At 43.6% G+C, this 22,877-nt stretch overlaps 1 protein-coding gene across 1 annotated transcript in view; it reads right to left on the reverse strand.

The window, feature by feature from the left end:
* The window catches only part of ddr2l (discoidin domain receptor family, member 2, like), a 63,634-nt gene extending 41,353 nt beyond the window's left edge, over positions 1–22,281 (reverse strand). The window contains 1 exon segment of the mRNA XM_031817026.1: positions 22,056–22,281. The gene's annotated coding sequence lies outside the window, so the exon portion shown is untranslated.
* Positions 22,282–22,877: the final 596 nt, after the last annotated feature.

Genomic DNA, 22,877 nt, shown 5'->3' on the forward strand with positions numbered 1-22,877 from the left:
GCAGAGAGAGAGAGGCAGATAGAGAGAGAGAGATGCAGAGAGGCAGATAGAGAGAGAGAGATGCAGAGAGAGAGAGAGAGAGAGAGAGAGAGAGAGAGAGAGAGAGAGAGAGAGAGAGAGAGAGAGAGAGAGATGCAGAGAGAGTACGGGCAGATAGAGAGAGAGAGATGCAGAGAGAGAGAGAGAGAGAGAGAGAGAGAGAGGCAGATAGAGAGAGAGAGATGCAGAGAGAGAGAGAGAGAGAGAGAGAGAGAGAGAGAGAGAGAGGGAGAGAGAGAGAGAGAGAGAGAGAGGGAGAGAGAGAGAGATGCAGAGAGAGAGAGAGAGAGAGAGAGAGAGAGGGAGAGAGAGAGGCAGATAGAGAGAGAGAGATGCAGAGAGAGAGAGAGAGAGAGAGAGAGAGAGAGAGAGAGAGAGAGAGAGGGAGAGAGAGAGAGAGAGAGAGAGACAGAGAGCGAGAGAGAGAGAGGCAGAGAGAGAGAGAGAGAGAGGGAGAGAGAGAGAGAGAGAGAGACAGAGAGCGAGAGAGAGAGAGGCAGAGAGAGAGAGAGAGAGAGAGAGAGAGAGAGAGAGAGAGAGAGAGAGAGAGAGAGAGAGAGAGAGAGAGAGGCAGATAGAGAGAGAGAGATGCAGAGAGAGAGAGTTTTAGTCAAATGACCCATCACAATTTCTGGAAGGTCGTTGGTTCATAGCTACCATATTATTACATATTACCATTGTGCCCTTGAACAGGGCACTTAACCCCTACATGATCCTGGGCTGCTCTTTGTACGTGTTTGCAGGGCAAAATATGAATTTCCGTCACAAGACAAATGAAGTCTGATTCTATTCTACTCAATTCTATTTTACATACAGTACCAGAAATACAAGTAACTATTATGCCATGATGATTGTAGTAAACACAGACCTGGTTATAACATTTACACTGCTGTAAATGCCACCGTATCATTCTGTGGTAGGCCATGATTAATATTTTGTATCATCTAACAGTTTCTTTGAAGGACTGTGTGAATCGCCTCGGGCCTTGAGAATGAGACACTGAGCATACTGTTAACTGAGGATGTTCACCCATGAAGCTACTGTTAGGCAGAGTGCACCAATGACAACAACTAACCACAGACAACTCCTCGGGTGTATTCGTTAGTGTACTGTCACTGAACACGTTTTTTTTACCAACGAAAACAAGAGATTCTATTGGACAAATTCAGTTAGGTACCGCACTGTTTCGTCCTGTTTTCTTACGTTTTGGTTCCTAAATGATTCAATAACCTCACTGTCCCACTGTATCAACCTCCTCCACTGAGCCTAGTCACTGTACTGTATCAACTTCCTCTACTGAGCCTAGTCACTGTACTGTATCAACCTCCTCCACTGAGCCTAGTCACTGTACTGTATCAACCTCCTCTACTGAGCCTAGTCACTGTACTGTATCAACCTCTGCTACTGAGCCTAGTCACTGTACTGTATCAACCTCCTCCACTGAGCCTAGTCACTGTACTGTACCCACCTCCTCTACTGAGCCTAGTCACTGTACTGTATCAACCTCCTCCACTGAGCCTAGTCACTGTACTGTATCAACCTCCTCTACTGAGCCTAGTCACTGTACTGTATCAACCTCCTCCACTGAGCCTAGTCACTGTACTGTATCAACCTCCTCTACTGAGCCTAGTCACTGTACTGTATCAACTTCCTCTACTGAGCCTAGTCACTGTACTGTATCAACCTCCTCTACTGAGCCTAGTCACTGTACTGTATCAACCTCTGCTACTGAGCCTAGTCACTGTACTGTATCAACCTCCTCCACTGAGCCTAGTCACTGTACTGTATCAACCTCTGCTACTGAGCCTAGTCACTGTACTGTATCAAACTCCTCCACTGAGCCTAGTCACTGTACTGTATCAAACTCCTCTACTGAGCCTAGTCACTGTACTGTATCAACCTCCTCTACTGAGCCTAGTCACTGTACTGCATCAACCTCCTCTACTGAGCCTAGTCACTTCGCATTGACAAAGATAACGTACATCGTCAAGTTCCCGAGAACGTTTTAGAAGTGTCGCTCAAACCCTACTTACTGTATACTGCACATCCTCATGTTTCTTCAGAAATGCAACATTGAAACATTCTCTCCCTCGTATTCACCATCTCAGCCCCATACCAGTGTCTACATACTGTATGTGAAAACAGCGCATTTCTGTGCTCTGCATTTCTATGATCTGCATTTCTATGATCTGTATTTCTATGATCTGCATTTCTGTGCTCTGCATTTCTATGATCTGCATTTCTATGATCTGTATTTCTATGATCTGCATTTCTGTGCTCTGCATTTCTATGATCTGTATTTCTATGATCTGCATTTCTATGATCTGCATTTCTATGATCTGCAGATAAAAAGATGCACACAAAAAAAGGTGCACTTTAATGATGTCATCGAAAGTAAAAACAGGAAGAAGAGCGGACCATGAGATCTGCAGTCACACAGGAAGCAGGAAAATGCCATCCCCCCCTGGCTGATGTAATCAGATTGCACTTTTTATAGGACCTTTCTTCTTCTTATCTTTTTAACTTCAGAAAATAGAAACGCACCATTTTCACATAGACATTGGTGTGGCGCTGAAGATGATGAATATGAGGTTGAAAAGTGGTATAAACTTCCCCGTTAAGTTTTCCTGCCCTGGCTCCTATCTATCGTCTACTAACCCTGTCTTCTCTAAATCTTTCCCAATGTGTTGACCCCTTCCCCCACACGTTTCTTCCTCTCTCTTCCTCTCTCTCTCTCTCTTTCTCTCTGGTTGTTTTCAAAGCTCTTGTTGCTTACTGTTCCCAGGAGTCTGGATCTCTGGATATAGGCCCAAGTAGAGCCTGGAGCCTTGCCAGAGTACTGTGCCTGGGAAACACCACAGTTTTCTGGGCTGAGCCACTGGCACAGGCCTTCTTTTATTGCCCACTTAGATTGAAAGAAAAATAATGGTTTCAGGGTAAAATCCCTCATGGAGTGAATAGTGTGATACATGCTCACCGTCAACAATAATCAAAAACTTGCAAACACTCAGCAATGGCAATCCCACATGTTGACTTGTTGACTAGAAGCTTGTAAAACTATCCCCGTGGGAACTGGAAATCCTCACCAGTCCCCACAAGGATAGTAAAACAAGGACAATTCTCTATAACGGGGAAATGTCCCACATCCCCACGAGGACAAAGGCTATTCTAAATTTAGGGTTAGGGTTACAATTAGGGTTACAATTTGGGTTAGGGGTTAAGGTTAGGGTTAGGGGTTAAGGTTAGGGTTTGGGTTAGGGGTTAAGGTTTGGGTTAGGGGTTAAGGTTAGGGTTTGGGTTAGGGGTTAAGGTTAGGGTTAGGGGTTAGGGTTTGGGTTAGGGGTTAAGGTTAGGGTTTGGGTTAGGGGTTAAGGTTAGGGGTTAAGGTTAGGGTTAGGGGTTAGGGGTTAAGGTTAGGGTTTGGGTTAGGGGTTAAGGTTAGGGGTTAAGGTTAGGGTTTGGGTTAGGGTTTGGGTTAGGGGTTAAGGTTAGGGTTTGGGTTAAGTTTAGGATTAGGGGTGAGGGAAAATGGGATTTGAAATGGAAATCCATTTTAGGTCCCCGCAAGGATAGTAAAATGTATGGTGCGTGTGTGTGTGTGATCCATCCATGTTGTTATTTGGGGTTGACAAGTTTACAAACCCTGGACATAAACCCCAGGCCCACGAAGAGTTCTTACGCAATGCTCCAAAATGAATTCAGACCCCTCCCACCCCCTTCATGTCTTTATATGAATTCAGACCCCTCCCACCCCCTTCATGTCTTTAAATGAATTCAGACCCCTCCCACCCCCTTCATGTCTTTAAATGAATTCAGACCCCTCCCACCCCCTTCATGTCTTTAAATGAATTCATACCCCTCCCACCCCCTTCATGTCTTTAAATGAATTCAGATCCCTCCAACCCCCTTCAAGTCTTTAAATTAATTCAGACCCCTCCACCCCCTTCATGTCTTAAAATGAATTCAGACCCCTCCCACCCCCTTCATGTCTTTAAATGAATTCTGACCCCTCCTACCCCCTTCATGTCTTTAAATGAATTCAGACCCCTCCCACCCCCTTCATGTCTTTAAATGATTTCAGACCCCCCCACCCCCTTCATGTCTTTAAATGAATTCAGACCCCTCCCACCCCTTCATGTCTTTAAATGAATTCAGACCCCTCCCACCCCCCTCATGTCTTTAAATGAATTCAGACCCCTCCCACCCCCCTTCATGTCTTTAAATGAATTCAGACCCCTCCCACCCCCTTCATGTCTTTAAATGAATTCAGACCCCTCCCACCCCCTTCATGTCTTTAAATGAATTCAGACCCCTCCCACCCCTTCATGTCTTTAAATGAATTCAGACCCCTCCCACCCCTTCATGTCTTTAAATGAATTCAGACCCCTCCCACCCCCTTCATGTCTTTGCAGCACATAGCAACTTCTGCTTTTTTCACTTTGTTCAGGATCCTTGCATCCTGCCATGTCACCATGCTGTGAAAGTGTAAAGATGGTCGCTCTCTTTCAACATTACGCTGGGAAAACCTCAGCTGCACTGAGGGCAGTCTAACTCATATTGTTGAGAAAGACTAGCAGAGAGAGAGAGAGAGAAAGAAAGAAAGAGAGTGTGAGAGAGAGAGAGAGAGAGAGAGAGAGAGAGAGAGAGAGAGAGAGAGAGAGAGAGAGAGAGAGAGAGAGAGAGAGAGAGAGAGAGAGAAAGAAAGAAAGAGAGAGAGTGAAAGAGAGAGAGAGTGAGAGAGAGAGAGAGAGAGACAGAGAGAGAGAGGGGGGGGACAGATAAACAGATGAACGGTGAGGGGAGGGATGGAAAGTCAGGAAATGTATGGAAAGAAAGAGAGAGAGATAGAGAGAAAAGGAGGAGGGGGATTGGGTGAGGCAGATAGTCACAGCTGGTTTATCTAATCCTTGAATCAAGCCGAGGCCTGTTCAACAAAGAGATTCCTCTGTCCTTGCTCATCTTTCTAAGGGTCTCACGTGACCAGGCCCGGAGCCGAGCTGAGCAGCAGGGTTACAGACCCTGGACCTTGCTGCAGAGCACCAGAGAGAGAGAGAGTGAGAGTGAGAGTGAGAGAGAGTGAGAGAGTGTGAGTGGGTTTCACAGCCAGACAGCAACCCCTCCCTTTCCAAGCCTCCCATCTCATCTTCCCTAACCCTACATCAGCACAGCAAACAGTCATAAACCCCCCCCCCAAATTCCAAACATACGACGCAATCCAGAGATCACATTCTCCCATACAGGACCGAGCATGTCCTCTTTTTTTCCCAGAGGTGAATGAAACCGGAGTTGACTGAGAACAAAGCACAGAACAGAACAGTGTCTACTCCAGAGTCATATGTCTGAAGAGTTGGCTCAGTGAGGTTTCTGCATTATGATGCATTCAAATGACACGTCAACATTCTACGGCAGCCATGTTAGAACCCCATTGACGTGACGTGGGAAATATTTAAACAATGCTATGTAACACCGACTGTCTAATATTAGAACACTTTTCCAAATGTTGGCCCAACATTAATTAGTGATTATATTTGTCCTGATACACACTTGTAGATGTTTGTTGTATGAGTATGAGTAATGGCAATGTGTTTCCACCATATCTAAACTCCCCCTGAGATACCCGTAGGGACTGGGGTCACAGCCAGGGTCACCATATCCAAACTCACCCTGAGATACCCGCAGGGACTGGGGTCACAGCCAGGGTCACCATATCCAAACTCCCCCTGAGATACCCGCAGGGACTGGGGTCACAACCAGGGTCACCATATCTAAACTCCCCCTGAGATACCCGTAGGGACTGGGGTCACAACCAGGGTCACCATAGCTAAACTCCCCCTGAGATACCCGCAGGGACTGGGGTCACAACCAGGGTCACCATATCTAAACTCCCCCTGAGATACCCGCAGGGACTGGGGTCAGAACCAGGGTCACCATATCCAAACTCCCCCTGAGATACCCGCAGGGACTGGGGTCACAGCCAGGGTCACCATATCCAAACACCCCCTGAGATACCCGCAGGGATTGGGGTCACAGCCAGGGTCACCATATCCAAACTCCCCCTGAGATACCCGCAGGGACTGGGGTCACAACCAGGGTCACCATATCCAAACTCCCCCTGAGATACCCGCAGGGACAGGGGTCACAGCCAGGGTCACCATAGCTAAACTCCCCCTGAGATACCCGCAGGGACTGGGGTCACAACCAGGGTCACCATATCTAAACTCCCCCTGAGATACCCGCAGGGACTGGGGTCACAACCAGGGTCACCATATCCAAACTCCCCCTAAGATACCCGTAGGGACTGGGGTCACAGCCAGGGTCACCATATCCAAACTCCCCCTGAGATACCCGCAGGGACTGGGGTCACAGCCAGGGTCACCATATCCAAACACCCCCTGAGATACCCGCAGGGATTGGGGTCACAGCCAGGGTCACCATATCAAAACTCCCCCTGAGATACCCGCAGGGACTGGGGTCACAGCCAGGGTCACCATATCTAAACTCCCCCTAAGATACCCGCAGGGACTTGGGTCACAGCCAGGGTCACCATATCCAAACTCCCCCTAAGATACCCGCAGGGACTGGGGTCACGGCCCCTGGAGCAATTGGGGTTAAGTGCCTTGCTTAAGGGCACAGCAACAGATTTTTCGCTTTGTTGGCTCTGGGATTCAAATTATGCTACACCACGATGATAAACAGTGTACAACGGCTATGTGCTCTGGGGAGGGCAGGATAGAAACCAACACCCCCATGATAAACAGTGAACAACGGCTATTATCAATGAATCTACCAGGTACAACCCCAAATCAGTAAACACGGGCACCCTCATAGATGTCATCCTAACTAACTCACCCTCCAAATACACCTCTGCTGTTTTCAATCAAGATCTCAGCGATCACTGCCTCATTGCCTGCATCCGTAATGAGTCTGCGACCAAACGACCACCCCTCATCACTGTCACACGCTCCCTAAAACACCTCTGCGACCTGGCCGGGGTATCCTGGAATGACATTGAACTCATCCCGTCAGTAGATGATGCCTGGCTATTCTTTAAAAGTGCCTTCCTCACCATCTCAACTTCTTCGATATAGGGGGCGCTCTTTTAATTTTTGGATAAAAAACGTTCCCGTTTTAAACAAGATATTTTGTCACGAAAAGATGCTTGACTCTGCATATAATTGACGGATTTGGAAAGAAAACACTCTGACGTTTCCAAAACTGCAAAGATATTATCTGTGAGTGCCACAGAACTGATGCTACAGGCGAAACCAAGATGAAATTTCAAACAGGAAATGCCCCAGATTTTGAAGGCGCTGTGTTCCAATGTCTCCTTATATGGCTGTGAATGCGCAAGGAATGAGCCTACACTTTCTGTCGTTTCCCCAAGGTGTCTGCAGCATTGTGACGTATTTGTAGGCATATCATTGGAAGATTGACCATAAGAGACTACATTTACCAGGTGCTCGCTTGGTGTCCTCCGTTGCAATTATTGCGTAATCTCCAGCTGCGTGCATTTTTCCATTTGCTTCAGAGGAGAAACCCAACTGCCACGAATGACTTATCATCGAATAGATATGTGAAAAACACCTTAAGGATTGATTCTAAACAACGTTTGCCATGTTTCTGTCGAAATTATGGAGTTAATTTGGAAAAAAGTTTGGCGTTGTAATGACTGAATTTTCGGGGGGTTTTCTTAGCCAAACGTGATGAACAAAATGGAGCGATTTCTCCTACACAAATAATCTTTTTGGAAAAACTGAACATTTGCTATCTAACTGAGAGTCTCCTCATTGAAAACATCCGAAGTTCTTCAAAGGTAAATTATTTTATTTGAATGCTTTTCTTGTTTTTGTGAAAATGTTGCCTGCTGAATGCTAGGCTTAATGCTATGCTAGCTATCAATACTCTTACACAAATGCTTGTGTAGCTATGGTTGAAAAGCATATTTTGAAAATCTGAGATGACAGTGTTGTTAACAAAAGGCTAAGCTTGAGAGCCAATATATTTATTTCATTTCATTTGCGATTTTCATGAATAGTTAACGTTGCGTTATGGTAATGAGCTTGAGGCTATAATTACGCTCCCAGATACGGGATTGCTCGACGCAACAGGTTAATTAAAACCTCTTAAGTCGACCCCCTACTTTTTCGAACATTCTGTTAAAAATCGCACAACATTTCGGCGTCCTGCTACTCATGCCAGGAATATAGTATATGCATATGATTAGTATGTGTGGATAGAAAACACTCTCACGTTTCTAAAACTGATTAAATCACAGCTGTGACTATAACAGAACGTCTGTTTCATCGAAAAGCGCAAGAAAAACTGATCACTGAAAACTGGAAAAAATATCCATGCGCCACTTGCATGTATTGTTTAAGGGGCACGAAATTAAATGGGGCTGAGATTGCAATTCCTACAGCTTCCACACGATGTCGCCAGTCTCGTCATTTGCGGTGCCTTTGTTTCTTGGTCAAACCTACTAGAGAGATCACTTTCCATCCGGTCTCCGACAGGAAGTTTTGGAAGAGAGATTTTGGAAGATGATTTGAAATCGTGGAGCTATTGAATACACATCGCCCCGTGATCAATTTGATAGATTATTAACGTTTACTGATACCTAAAGTTGGATTACAAAAGTATTTCAAAGTGTTTTGTGAAAGTTTATCGTCGACTTTTTTAATTAAAAAAAATGACGTAGCGTTTTCAAAGTGTTTTTTTCTGAATCACACAGTTTCCATAGATGGCTATTTTGGGTATATATGGACCGATTTAATCGAAAAAAAGACCCAATAGTGATGTTTATGGGACATATAGGAGTGCCAACAAAGAAGCTCGCCAAAGGCAATGAAAGTTTTATATTTGATTTCTGCTATTTGTGTAGCTCCGGCTACGCGAAATCTTTTGTTTATCAGATGCTTTCGTTGTAGCTTTAATTCACTACCCTGCATGTGTGTTTTAATGAACGTTTGAGTTTTAACGAGTGCTATTAGCATTTGGCGTAGCGCATTTGCTGATGGCTAGATGAGACGATTGCGTCTCGGGTCGACGTAAGAGGTTAATGGTTGTATAGTCGTCTCAAATAAAACTGTGAAGGACCTCGGCGTTACTCTGGACCCTGATCTCTCTTTTGAAGAACATATCAAGACCATTTCAAGGACGGCTTTTTTCCATCTACGTAACATTGCAAAAATCAGAAACTTTCTGTCCAAAAATGATGCAGAAAAATTAATCCATGCTTTTGTCACTCTAGGTTAGACTACTGCAATGCTCTACTTTCCGGCTACCCGGATAAAGCACTAAATAAACTTCAGTTGGTGCTAAATACGGCTGCTAGAATCCTGACTAGAACCAAAAAATGTGATCATATTACTCCAGTGCTAGCCTCTCTACACTGGCTTCCTGTCAAAGCAAGGGCTGATTTCAAGGTTTTACTGCTAACCTACAAAGCATTACATGGGCTTGCTCCTACCTATCTCTCTGATTTGGTCCTGCCGTACATACCTACACGTACGCTACGGTCACAAGACGCAGGCCTCCTAATTGTCCCTAAAATTTCTAAGCAAACAGCTGGAGGCAGGGCTTTCTCCTATAGAGCTCAATTTTTATGGAACGGTCTGCCTACCCATGTCAGAGACGCAAACTCGGTCTCAACCTTTAAGTCTTTACTGAAGACTCATCTCTTCAGTGGGTCATATGATTGAGTGTAGTCTGGCCCAGGAGTGGGAAGGTGAACGGAAAGGCTCTGGAGCAACGAACCGCCCTTGCTGTCTCTGCCTGGCTGGTTCCCCTCTTTCCACTGGGATTCTCTGCCTCTAACCCTATTACAGGGGCTGAGTCACTGGCTTACTGGGGCTCTCTCATGCCGTCCCTGGAAGGGGTGCGTCACCTGAGTGGGTTGATTCACTGATGTGGTCATCCTGTCTGGGTTGACGCCCCCCCTTGGGTTGTGCCATGGCGAAGATCTTTGTGGGCTATACTCAGCCTTGTCTCAGGATGGTAAGTTGGTGGTTGAAGATATCCCTCTAGTGGTGTGGGGGCTGTGCTTTGGCAAAGTGGGTGGGGTTATATCCTTCCTGTTTGGCCCTGTCCGGGGGTGTCCTCGGATGGGGCCACAGTGTCTCCTGACCCCTCCTGTCTCAGCCTCCAGTATTTATGCTGCAGTAGTTGATGTGTCGGGGGGCTAGGGTCAGTTTGTTATATCTGGAGTACTTCTCCTGTCCTATTCGGTGTCCTGTGTGAATCTAAGTGTGCGTTCTCTAATTCTCTCCTTCTCTCTTTCTTTCTCTCTCTTGGAGGACCTGAGCCCTAGGACCATGCCCCAGGACTACCTGACATGATGACTCCTTGCTGTCCCCAGTCCACCTGGCCATGCTGCTGCTCCAGTTTCAACTGTTCTGCCTTATTATTCGACCATGCTGGTCATTTATGAACATTTGAACATCTTGGCCATGTTCTGTTATAATCTCCACCCGGCACAGCCAGAAGAGGACTGGCCACCCCACATAGCCTGGTTCCTCTCTAGGTTTCTTCCTAGGTTTTGGCCTTTCTAGGGAGTTTTTCCTAGCCACCGTGCTTCTACACCTGCATTGCTTGCTGTTTGGGGTTTTAGGCTGGGTTTCTGTACAACACTTTGAGATATCAGCTGATGTACGAAGGGCTATATAAATACATTTGATTTGATTTGATTTGCAACACCGTCACATTGACACAGAGTTACCATGAAACACCATCACATTGACACAGAGTTACCATGAAACACCATCACATTGACACAGAGTTACCATTAAACACCATCACATTGACACAGAGTTACCATTAAACACCATCACATTGACACAGAGTTACCATGAAACACCATCACATTGACAGCTATTTGCGCCTTACGGATTGTGGTTGTTGTGGATGGCTGTTCACAAATCTAAATGTGTATTTGAACCCAATAATGGTTGAATTTAAGGAGTTTAAGCTGCCTATCAATCGTTGTTTTTGAAACCAGTGGACAGCCAATGAAAAATGCACTCTTGCAACAGCTGCATAGTGCAGATCCCAGCCTATGGAACAACAGCTGCACAGTGCAGATCCCAGCCTATGGAACAACAGCTGCATAGTGTGGATCCCAGTCTATGGAACAACAGCTGCACAGTGCAGATCCCAGCCTATGGAACAACAGCTGCACAGTGCAGATCCCAGCCTATGGAACAACAGCTGCATAGTGCAGATCCCAGCCTATTGTAACGGCAGCCTATTGTAACGGCCTCTTCGTCTGAAGAGAAGTAAGGATCGGACCAAGATGCGGTGTGGTAAGTGTTCATGACGATTTTAATAAGAAAAGCACTGAACACTATGAAATACAAAAACAATAAACTAATATGTGAAATAACCGAAACAGTACCGTGTGGCGACAAACACACACACGGAAACAAACAGCCACAAACCAACAGTGAAACCCAGGCTACCTAAATATGGTTCTCAATCAGGGACAACGATAAACAGCTGCCTATGATTGAGAACCATATCAGGCCAAACACAGAAATTTAAAAAACATAGAAACACAAACATAGACTGCCCACCCAACTCACGCCGTGACCATACTAAATAAAGACAAAACAAAGGAAATAAAGGTCAGAACGTGACACCTATGGAATAAAAGTGGGGCTTTTATTGCTACATCTAATTCATCCTGATTTTTTATTTAAATCCATAGGCCTAATAGACACATAGGGCTCAAACTTCTGATAGACTTCATGGGACAATTTGTTGTTGCTACATCCATTTTTGGACTTATTCATGATATTCATGAAATTTACATACACTTAGGTTGGAGTCATTGAAACTAGTTTTTCAACCACTCCACAAATTTCTTGTTAATAAACTATAGTTTTGGCAAGTCGGTTAGGACATCTACTTGTGCATGACACAAGTAATTTTCCCAACAATTGTTTACAGACAATTGTTTACAGACTTGTGCATGACACAAGTAATTTTTCCAACAATTGTTTACAGACATATGATTTCACTTATAATTCTCTTATAGTACTTTTTGGAGAAATGTCCTCTGACCTCTGTCCTCAAAAACTGTTTGGCGATAATGACCATCGTTATGTTTGTAGGAAAAAGGGGGAGGCTTGCAATCCGAAGACCACCATCCCAACCATGAAGAACGGGGGTGGCAGCATCATGTTGTGGGGGTGCTTTGTTGCAGGAGGGACTTGTGCACTTCAAAAAATAGATGGCATTATGAGGTAGGAAAATTATGTGGATGGAAAATTATGTGGATATATTGAAGCAACATCTCAAGACATCAGTCAGGAAGTTAAAGCTTGGTCGCAAATAGGTCTTCCAAATGGAAAATGACCCCAAGCATACTTCCAAAGTTGTGTCAAAATGGCTTAAGGACAACAAGGTCAAGGTATTTGAGTGGTCATCACAAAGCCCTGACCTCAATAGTTCTGTGGGCAGAACTGAAAAAGACTGTGAGCAAGGAGGCCTACAAACCTGACTCAGTTACACCAGATCTTTCAAGAGGAATGGGCCAAAATTCAACCAACTTATGTGGGAAGCTTGTGGAAGGCTACCCGAAACGTTTAACCCAAGTGAAACAATTTAAAGGCAATGCTACCAAATACTAATTAAGTATATGCAAACTTCTGACCCACTGGGAATGTGATGAAAGAAATAAAATCATTCTCTGTACTATTATTCAGACATTTCACATTCTTAAAATAAAGTGGTGATCCTAACTGACCTAAGACAGGGAGGTTTTACTAGGATTAAATGTCAGGAATAGTGAAAAACTGAGTTTTAATATATTTGGCTACGATGTATGTAAACTTCCAACTTCAACTGTAAATACAGTAGAGGTCGACCGATTCATCGGAATGGCCGATTAATTAGGGCCGATTTCAAGTTTTCACAAAAATCGGAAATCTGTACTTTTGGACACTGATTTGGACGATTTTTTAACATATTTTTTTACACCTTTATTTCATATTTATTTAACTAGGCAAGTCAGTTAACACATTCCTATTTTCAATGACGGCCTAGGAACGGTGGGTTAACTGCCTTGTTCAGCGGCAGAATGACAGATTTTTACCTTCTCAGCTCGGGGGATTCAATCTTGCAACCTTACAGTTAACTAGTCTAACGCTCTAACCACCTGATTACATTGCACTCCACGAGGAGCCTGCCTGTTACGCGAATGCAGTAAGCCAAGGTAAGTTGCTAGCTAGCATTAAACTTATGTTACAAAAAAACAAACAATCAATCAATCAATCAATCATAATCACCAGTTAACTACACATGGTTGATGATATTACTAGTTTATCTAGCGTGTCCTGCGTTGCATATAATCAATGCGGTGCGTATCGTTGCTCCAATGTGTACCTAACCATAAACATCAATGCCTTTCAATCAATACACAGAAGTATATATTTTTAAACCTGTATATTTTGCTAAAAGAAATCCAGGTTAGCAGGCAATATTAACCAGGTGAAGTTGTGTCACTTTTCATTGCACGCAGAGTCAGTGTATATGCAACAGTTTTGGGCTTCCTAATTTGCCAGAATTTTACATAATTATAACATAACATTGAAGGTTGTGCAATGTAACAGAAATATTTATACTTATGGATGCCACCTGTTAGATGAAATACGGAACAGTTCTGTATTTCACTGAAAGAATAAACGTCTTGTTTTCGAGCTGATAGTTTCCGGATTCGACCATAAGAATGATCTAAGGATCGTATTTCTGTGTGTTATCATGTTATAACTAAGTCTAGGATTTGATAGAGCAGTCTGACTGAGCGGTGGTAGGCAGCAGCAGGCTCATAAGCATTCATTCAAACAGCACTTTAGTGCGTTTGCCAGCAGCTGTTTATGACTTCAAGCCTATCAACTCCCGAGATTAGGCTGGTGTAACCGATGTGAAATGGCTAGCTAGTTAGCGGGGTGCGCGCTAATAGCGTTTCAAATGTCACTCGCTCTGAGACTTGGAGTGGTTGTTCCCCTTGCTCTGCAGGGGCCGTGGCTTTTGTGGAGCGATGGTTAACGCTGCTTCGAGGGTGGCTGTTGTCGTTGTGTTCCTGGTTCGAGCCCAGGTAGGAGCGAGGAGAGGGATGGAAGCTATACTGTTACACCGGCAATACTAAAGTGCCTATAAGAACATCCAATAGTCAAAGGTTAATGAAATACAAATGGTATAGAGAGAAATAGTCCTATAATTCCTATAATAACTACAACCTAAAACTGGGAATATTGAAGACTCATGTTAAAAGGAACCACCAGCTTTCATATGTTCTCATGTTCTGAGCAAGGAACTTAAACGTTAGCTTTCTTACATGGCACATATTGCACTTTGTTTTTGCATTATTTAAACCAAATTGAACATGTTTCATTATTTATTTGTGGATTATATTAAGTTAAAATAAGTGTTCATCCAGTATTGTTGTAATTGTCATTATTACAAATACATTTAAAAAATTGTCCGATTAATCGGTGTCGGCTTTTTTTTGATCCTCCAATAATTGGTATCGGCTTGAAAAATCATAATCGGTCGATTATCAGTCATAATCGGTCTGATATTGGCACAGCGGTCTGATATTGGCACGCAGCGGTCTGATATTGGCACAGTGGTCTGATATTGGCACAGCAGTCTGATATTGGCAGGCAGCGGTCTGATATTGGCACACAGTGGTCTGATATTGGCACAGTGGTCTGATATTGGCACGCAGCGGTCTGATATTGGCACAGTGGTCTGATATTGGCACAGCAGTCTGATATTGGCAGGCAGCGGTCTGATATTGGCACACAGTGGTCTGATATTGGCACAGTGGTCTGATATTGGCACAGCGGTCTGATATTGGCACAGTGGTCTGATATTGGCACAGCAGTCTGATATTGGCAGGCAGCGGTCTGATATTGGCACACAGTGGTCTGATATTGGCCTAGTGGTCTGATATTGGCACAGTGGTCTGATATTGGCACAGCAGTCTGATATTGGCACAGCGGTCTGATATTGGCACAGTGGTCTGATATTGGCAGGCAGCGGTCTGATATTGGCACAGTGGTCTGATATTGGCACACAGTGGTCTGATATTGGCACACAGTGGTCTGATATTGGCACAGCGGTCTGATATTGGCACAGTGGTCTGATATTGGCAGGCAGCGGTCTGATATTGGCACACAGCGGTCTGATATTGGCACAGTGGTCTGATATTGGCAGGCAGCGGTCTGATATTGGCACACAGCGGTCTGATATTGGCACAGCGGTCTAATATTGGCACAGTGGTCTGATATTGGCACGCAGCACTCCTTAGTCTTGGTTACGTGGAGGGATAGGTTGTTATTCTGGCACCACCCGGCCAGGTCTCTGTGTATTTTTTGCATTTATGTCCAAATGACAGATCATTTTAACTATAAACATTTGTTTATAACCATAAAGCATTGTGGGTGAGAGGAGTATATGAAAAAGAGACAAAGCTAATTAGGATTGAGATAACAGCCTCATCACCTCCTTTTGAAACACTGATGTTCCCTCTGGGAAAATTATTGTTATTATATTCTATGTAATTCTATTCTATGTTATTGTTTTCTATGCTAATCTATTATATGTTATTCTATTCTATGTTATGCTATTATATGTTACTCCATTCTATGTTATTCTATTCTATGTTATTCTATTCTATGCTATTCTATGTTATTTTTATTCTGTGTTATTCTGATCTATAACATTTTGACAAACTCAAGAAACTCAAGAAAGATAATTAGTTAAAACATCTCTGAAGGCCCTAGTGGTATATTGTAGGGCATGTGTAACTACTGTGAATTTGCATAAAGGAAATGCATTAGGCCCAAACATCAGGTCTCGAACAGTGTTTTTCATTCAATTGGATGATATTTGGATGAAACCAGTTCAAAGTAGGGTGACTCAAGTATGAAAAATAACTGTAGCTGGTACATTGATAAAGTTTGAAAATAAAGTTGCTGGTCCCCTGCCCCCCGTGTCAAACACTTGGATTCAGGAGGCAGACATTACCAAGATTTACTTCCGGGCTTTATGCAACATCACATAAAGCCGGGAAATGTAATACACCAATAGTAGCGTCTCATCATATTTAGTCATTTAAATATGTACCGCTTTAAAACCGTCATGTGCGCTTACACCTTCCTTTGGCTTTGTTTACCAACTGTAAGCTAGCTACTAGCTTAAGCAGAACGTACGACCAAAGATTCTGGTAACCACCATCTGTGGTGGTTTGGCTGGGCTACGCCGTCATTGTAAAATAAGAATTTGTTCTTTACTGACTTGCCTAGTTAAATAACGGTTAAACAATTATACATTTTAAAAAATCCCTAAGACCCTGACATTAAGTCTGAGATGCTGCATCTACTTCCAGGGAACCGCCACAGCAGGAATGCTGTGATACAAAATAAGCGTTCTGGTCTCCAGTGCGTCTCCTCCGGGTACAAGGCAAGGCTGGTTCTCAAGGCAACGCAGACAGGCTCCTGGATCTCCTCTTTAACGAGTTCACCAGGGCCGTGATCCAGCACTGTATGTGGGGAAGCTGTCCATCCCAGGACCCCTGTCTGCCCAGTGAGAGACCTGAGCTGTCCATCCCAGGACCCCTGTCTGCCCAGTGAGAGAGACCTGAGCTGTCCATCCCAGGACCCCTATCTGCCCAGTGAGAGAGACCAGAGCTGTCCATCCCAGGACCCCTGTCTTCCCAGTGAGAGAGACCTGAGCTGTCCATCCCAGGACCCCTGTCTGCCCAGTGAGAGAGACCTGAGTTGTCCATCCCAGGATCCCTGTCTGCCCAGTGAGAGAGACCTGAGTTGTCCATCCCAGGACCCCTGTCTTCCCAGTGAGAGAGACCTGAGTTGTCCATCGCAGGACCCCTGTCTGCCCAGAGAGAGAGACCTGAGTTGTCCATCCCAGGACCCCTGTCTTCCCAGTGAGAGAGACCTGAGCTGTCCATCCCAGGACCCCTGTCTGCCCAGTGAGAGAGACCTGAGTTGTCCATCCCAGGATCCCTGTCTGCCCAGTGAGAGAGACCTGAGCTGTCCATCCCAGGACCCCTGTCTGCCCAGTGAGAGAGACCTGAGTTGTCCATCCCAGGATCCCTGTCTGCCCAGTGAGAGAGACCTGAGCTGTCCATCCCAGGATCCCTGTCTGCCCAGTGAGAGAGACCTGAGTTGTCCATCCCAGGACCCCTGTCTGCCCAGTTTGAGAGGCCTGACAAGGAGGAGGCCATAGCTGGATTTGTCTTGGGGGTGACTGTCGCCAAGTGGCTGTCTGAAGACCCTGCTTGATTGAAGTGGGGTACATGGGACCCTTTCCATCAACAGAGCCTCTTCAACCTCAGGAGGCTAAAGACATTTGGCTTGTTACTTAAAACCCTCACAAACATTTACAGATGTACAATTGAAAGCATCCTGTTGGGCTGTATCACCACCTGGTACAGCAACTGCACCACCCTCAACCACAAGGCTCTCCAGGGGGTGGTGCGGTCTGCCAAATGCATCACCGGGGGCAAACTACCTGCCCTCCAGGACACCTACAGCACCCGATGACATAGGAAGGCCAAAAATCATCAAGGACTTCAACCACTCGAGCCACTGCCTGTCCATCCCACTATCATCCAGAAGGCGAGGTCAGTATAGGTACATCAAAGATGGGACCGAGAGACTGAAAAACAGCTTATATCTCAAGCCATCATATACATATTACTGCACTGTCGGAGCTAGAGGTACAAGCGTTTCCCTACACCCGCAATAACATCTGCTAATCACGTGTATGTGACCAATAAAAATATGATTTGATTTGATCTGTCTCTGTAGTTGAAGTGCATTTCCTAAAGCATAAACTTGTATGTGAAATGACATCATATTGTTACTCTGCAATTTTTTTTTTCAAGCATTCAGATGGGAGAGAAGTGTTACAAATGGTACAAGTCAATGAGTCCTGCACACTGTAGGGTGGCCGGGTGGCATTACGAGGATAAATCAGTCTGATTAATTTCATGTTTAAGATTCTAATCCAGTATCCAATAGGATTCCTACAAAGTCTCCAGTAGATCATAACAACCCTGAGTAAAGAGCCTGAAAAAAACCCCACTTGATTCAACACAGAATACATCAGAAAAACCAGACAGAGAGGGTGGTGCTAGTTAAACCCTATTTCCCACAACGCCAGGAGGAAACAAACTCGCTCACCAAAGTTGGACAGGAAATAAATGAATAGTTCTCCTAGGGTCATAGTGTGCAATGCACAGTCACTGGTCTGTCAATCCTGCTGTCAGAGAGAGGTGAAATTGCTGCTGTGTAAGAGACATGGTTTGATCCAGATGTACAAACCTGAACTCTGGGATATTAATGTTTTCAACACCTAAACCAAGACAAGGTCAAAGGGTAAGGGGTGTGACACTTTATAAAAAAGAGGCAATTCCTGCACACAACCTCCCATTCATAGAGGTACCAGCTGAAAAACACACAACTTCCCATTCGTAGAGGTACCACCTGAATTGCAGTGTTTGGGGCGATGGCTTACATCTACCAAGACAAGTTGGATCGATTATATCAATTATTCCCTCCCTCAATCCAATTGAGAATATCAACATATCCAACATCCAATGGACAGCCTTGATACTATCAGAGCAAAATAGGTTAATGCTAGGATTATTATCATGGGTGATTTAAACAATGTTCATGTGTCTGGACTTAATGGGAAAGGATTAGAACCCCTTGTTAACATTCCAACAAGACAGAATGCCATCCTTGACTTTTATAATAGCCCTAACAACAATGAGTATGTTTACATGCACACAAATAATTCTAAATTAAACTGAATATGGCAGAAGGCCGATTATGCATTAGTCACATAAACACATTAGTCTGCTTATTTTAACAGGTGTACGGTGAAAATCAAAGTAAGCATATGCCGATTAAAATGAATAGTTTTCTGAGCAATCTTTCTAATTAGGACATGAAAATATCTTAATCGGTATCCCAGCGGTGTATTTCATCTGCGCTTGTGCCAGCACCTGTAGTGCAAGTCTCCCTCTTGGCATTGAGAGAAATCCAAGAGCTTGCAAAGCTGTCATCAAGGCAAAGGGTAGCTACTTTGAAGAATCTAAAATATATATCGAATTTTTTAACATTTTTGTGGTTACTACATGATTCCATATGTTATTTAATCGTGTTGATGTCTTCACTATTATTGTACAATATAGAACATAGTCTAAATAAAGATAAACCGTTGGATGAGTGGGTGTGTCCAAACTTTGACTGGTACTGAATACAGTTTACATACGCCTTAGCCAAATACCGTACATTTAAACTCAGTTTTTCACAATTCCTGACATTTAATCAGAGTAAAAATTCCCTGTCTTAGGTCAGTTAGGATCACCACTTTATTTTAAGAATTTTGAAATGTCAGAATAGCAGAGAGAATGATTTATTTCAGTTTTTTTTTTCATCACATTCCCAGTTGGTCAGAAGTTTACATACACTCAATTAGTATTTGGTAGCATTGCCTTTAATTGGTTTAACTTGGGTCAAACGTTTTCGGTAGACTTCCAAAAGCTTCCCACAATAAGTTGGGTGAATTTTGGCCCATTCCTCCTGACACACCTGGTGTAACTGAGTCAGGTTTATAGGCCTTCTTGCTCGCACACGCTTTTTCAGTTCTGCCCACATAGGATTGAGGTCAGGGCTTTGTGATGGCCACTCCAACACCTTGACTTTGTTGTCCTTAAGCCATTTTGCCACAATGTTGGAACTATGCTTGGGGTCATTGTCCATTTGGAAGACCCATTTGCGACCAAGCTTTAAATTCCTGACTGATGTCTTGAGATGTTGCTTCAATATATCCACATAATTTTCCTACCTCATGATGTCATCTATTTTGTGAAGTGCACCAGTCCCTCCTGCAGCAAAGCACCCCCACAAAATGATGCTGCCACCCCGGTGCTTCATGGTTGGGATGGTGTTCTTCGGCTTGCAAGCCTCCCCCTTTCTCCTCCAAACATAACGATGGTCATTTTGGCCAAACAGTTCTAATTTTGTTTCATCAGATGAGAGGACATTTCTCCATGAAGTTCAATCTTTGTCCCCATGTGCAGTTCCAAACCATAGTCTGGCTTTTCTATGGTGGTTTTGGAGCAGTGCCTTCTTCTTTCTGAGTGGCCTTTCAGGTTATGTCGATATACGACTCATTTCACTGGATGTAGATACTTTTGTACCTGTTTCCTCCAGCTACTTCACAAGGTCTTTTGCTGTTGTTCTGGGATTTATTTGTACTTTTTGCACACCAAAGTACGTTCATCTCTAGGAGACAGAACACGTCTCCTTCCTGAGTGGTATGACGGCTGCGTGGTCCCATGGTGTTTATAGTTGCGTACTATTGTTTATACAGATGAACGTGGTACCTTCAGGCATTTGGAAATTGCTCCCAAGGATGAACCAGACTTGTGGAGGTCTACAAAGAAATTCTGATGTCTTTGCTGATTTCTTTTGATTTTCCCATGATGTCAAGCATAGAGGCATTGAGTTTGAAGGTAGGCCTTGAAATACATCCACAGGTACACCTCCAATTGACTCAAATGATGTCAATTAGCCTATCAGAAACTTCTGAACCACTGGAATTGTGATACAGTGAATTATAAGTGAAATCATATGTCTGTAAACAATTGTTGGAAAAATTACTTGTGTCATGCACAAAGTAGATGTCCTAACCGACTTGCCAAAACTATAGTTTATTAACAAGAAATTTGTGGAGTGGTTGAAAAACTAGTTTCAATGACTCCAACCTAAGTGTATGTGAACTTCCGACTTCAACTGTATGTACATAATTTCTACTCATCTACCAATAGGTGCCCTTCTCTGCGGGCATTACAAAATGCTGTGTTTGTGTTTGAAATTCATTCAAAAATCATGTTAAACACTATTACTGCACACAGAGTGAATCCATGCAACTTATTATGTTGTTATGCAATCTCCTGAACTTATTTAGGCTTGCCATACTTATTGACTCAAGACATTTCAGCTTTTCATTTTTAATTCATTTGTACAAATTTCTAAAAACATAACTCCACTTTGACATTATGGGTTGTTGTGTCTAGTCCAGTGACAAACATTTTAATCCATTAATTAATGTTAAATGCAGGTTGTAACACAACTAACTGAGGAAAAACATATTGGCCCAAAAAAAGCTAAAACAAGTTAGACAGTCCCACTAGGCAAAAAAATGATTTGTTTGGCAATCTCAAGGCCTTCAGTTTGGAGACATGTTGGCTATAACCAAGCATAACGCACGCGCCGCGGTTAGAAGAAAATGACTTGTATGATTTCAACTAGTTTATTGTCAGTGGCCTTATCTCTGCGGTCCCGTAATTACATACCAGTCTACTCTTCAGAAGCAGTCTGTGAAATTTTGAAATAACCAAAAGAAACAGCCTACTTAAACAAGTTAACTGCATTTGGATAAGAACACGTCGGATAAAACTACAGCAGGGTACACCAACTGGCCCACGGGGGATTTTTGTTTGCCTCCCCCCAAGTGTTTTTGTTGTTGACATTAAACACAGTAGAAACACCAGCAAATCAGCTCCACGTGATTTTAATTTTGGAAATGTGTTCCCAAGGTATTCCCTGCATAATAGAGCGATAGATGTGATCGTATACATATGTAAGCAAGGTTTGAAATGATTATGTTTGGGCGGTTAACCCCCCCCCCAAAAGAAAATAAAAATAAAGACAAAAAGCATTATAGGCCTAAACGAAAACAATATATGTTCGATATCCTTGTAACTCTGTTGTCAATATCAATAACTTAATCAACAGTTAGTCTACAACAGTGAGTTTTAACGTTTGAGAGGTCCTAGGACGAGCGTAAACATTTCTCTCTCCGAGTTCGTTTGTTAATCGCAACAAAGACTCCAACATAAACAGCCATGGGATAACTTTTATCTGTTCCAGGCAAATTCAGCTTGTTTCTTTGTACCGATAACATTATCAATTTACCTGATTTGAGTTATTGACGGGATCCCGACAATAGACTTTCCCAACTCGACTGGCCTTCGGACACGCTTGTTGATTAAAATTTCCGGATCATTATCGCAAAAAAGTGGATGATTCTCGGTGTATTACAATGGATCTGAGGATCAGCACACAAGGAAAAAAGTTCCAATGTAATTTTTACATCACATCCCGCTTCCGGCCCATAGAGGGAGAAGGAGGTGCGACCATGGGCGCAACATGGGCTCATGCGCACGGTCGCGATTTGGGACATTTGTCTAGGCTATATGACTCCTGTTCCGTTAGGCACTGGAGCACGCATTTTAAGGCAAATTCACGTGATAAATGTAGGCCTAACCTAAACCTATACTAATCAAGTTTGAGGCCAGTTTCCCTAAATTCCCTAAAATCAGTGATGCCTCTGATGTCATCCCATATTATGGGATGGGGGCTCAAGCGTTTCTAACTAACCTTCTAATCTAGAATAGCCTCAATCATAATCCCCAATCTTCCATTAACGACACAGAGAGCCTTTTTCAAAATGACTCTGTCAAGGCAACCAACCTACAGACGTAGGACCTTAATTTAATAATTTATTTTAAGCAGGAAATGCAAACGTGTGATGTATCTAAGTTTTTAAAAAGCTTCTGAAGTTTGCAATTTCCACTTTAAAATGTTACATTTGTATGAACCCCATTCAAACATTTCTGTTAATTATAATCTACATAATAATTCAAATTTCCTGTGGCTGGAGGATTATTTTCCTGCTGTAGCAAACTGGCTCATATTAAGATCCTACACCTGTACTATATAGACCCGCTCTGAGTG

This window comes from Oncorhynchus kisutch, linkage group LG3 (genome assembly GCF_002021735.2).
Source record: "Oncorhynchus kisutch isolate 150728-3 linkage group LG3, Okis_V2, whole genome shotgun sequence".
NCBI classification, from domain to species: domain Eukaryota; kingdom Metazoa; phylum Chordata; class Actinopteri; order Salmoniformes; family Salmonidae; genus Oncorhynchus; species Oncorhynchus kisutch.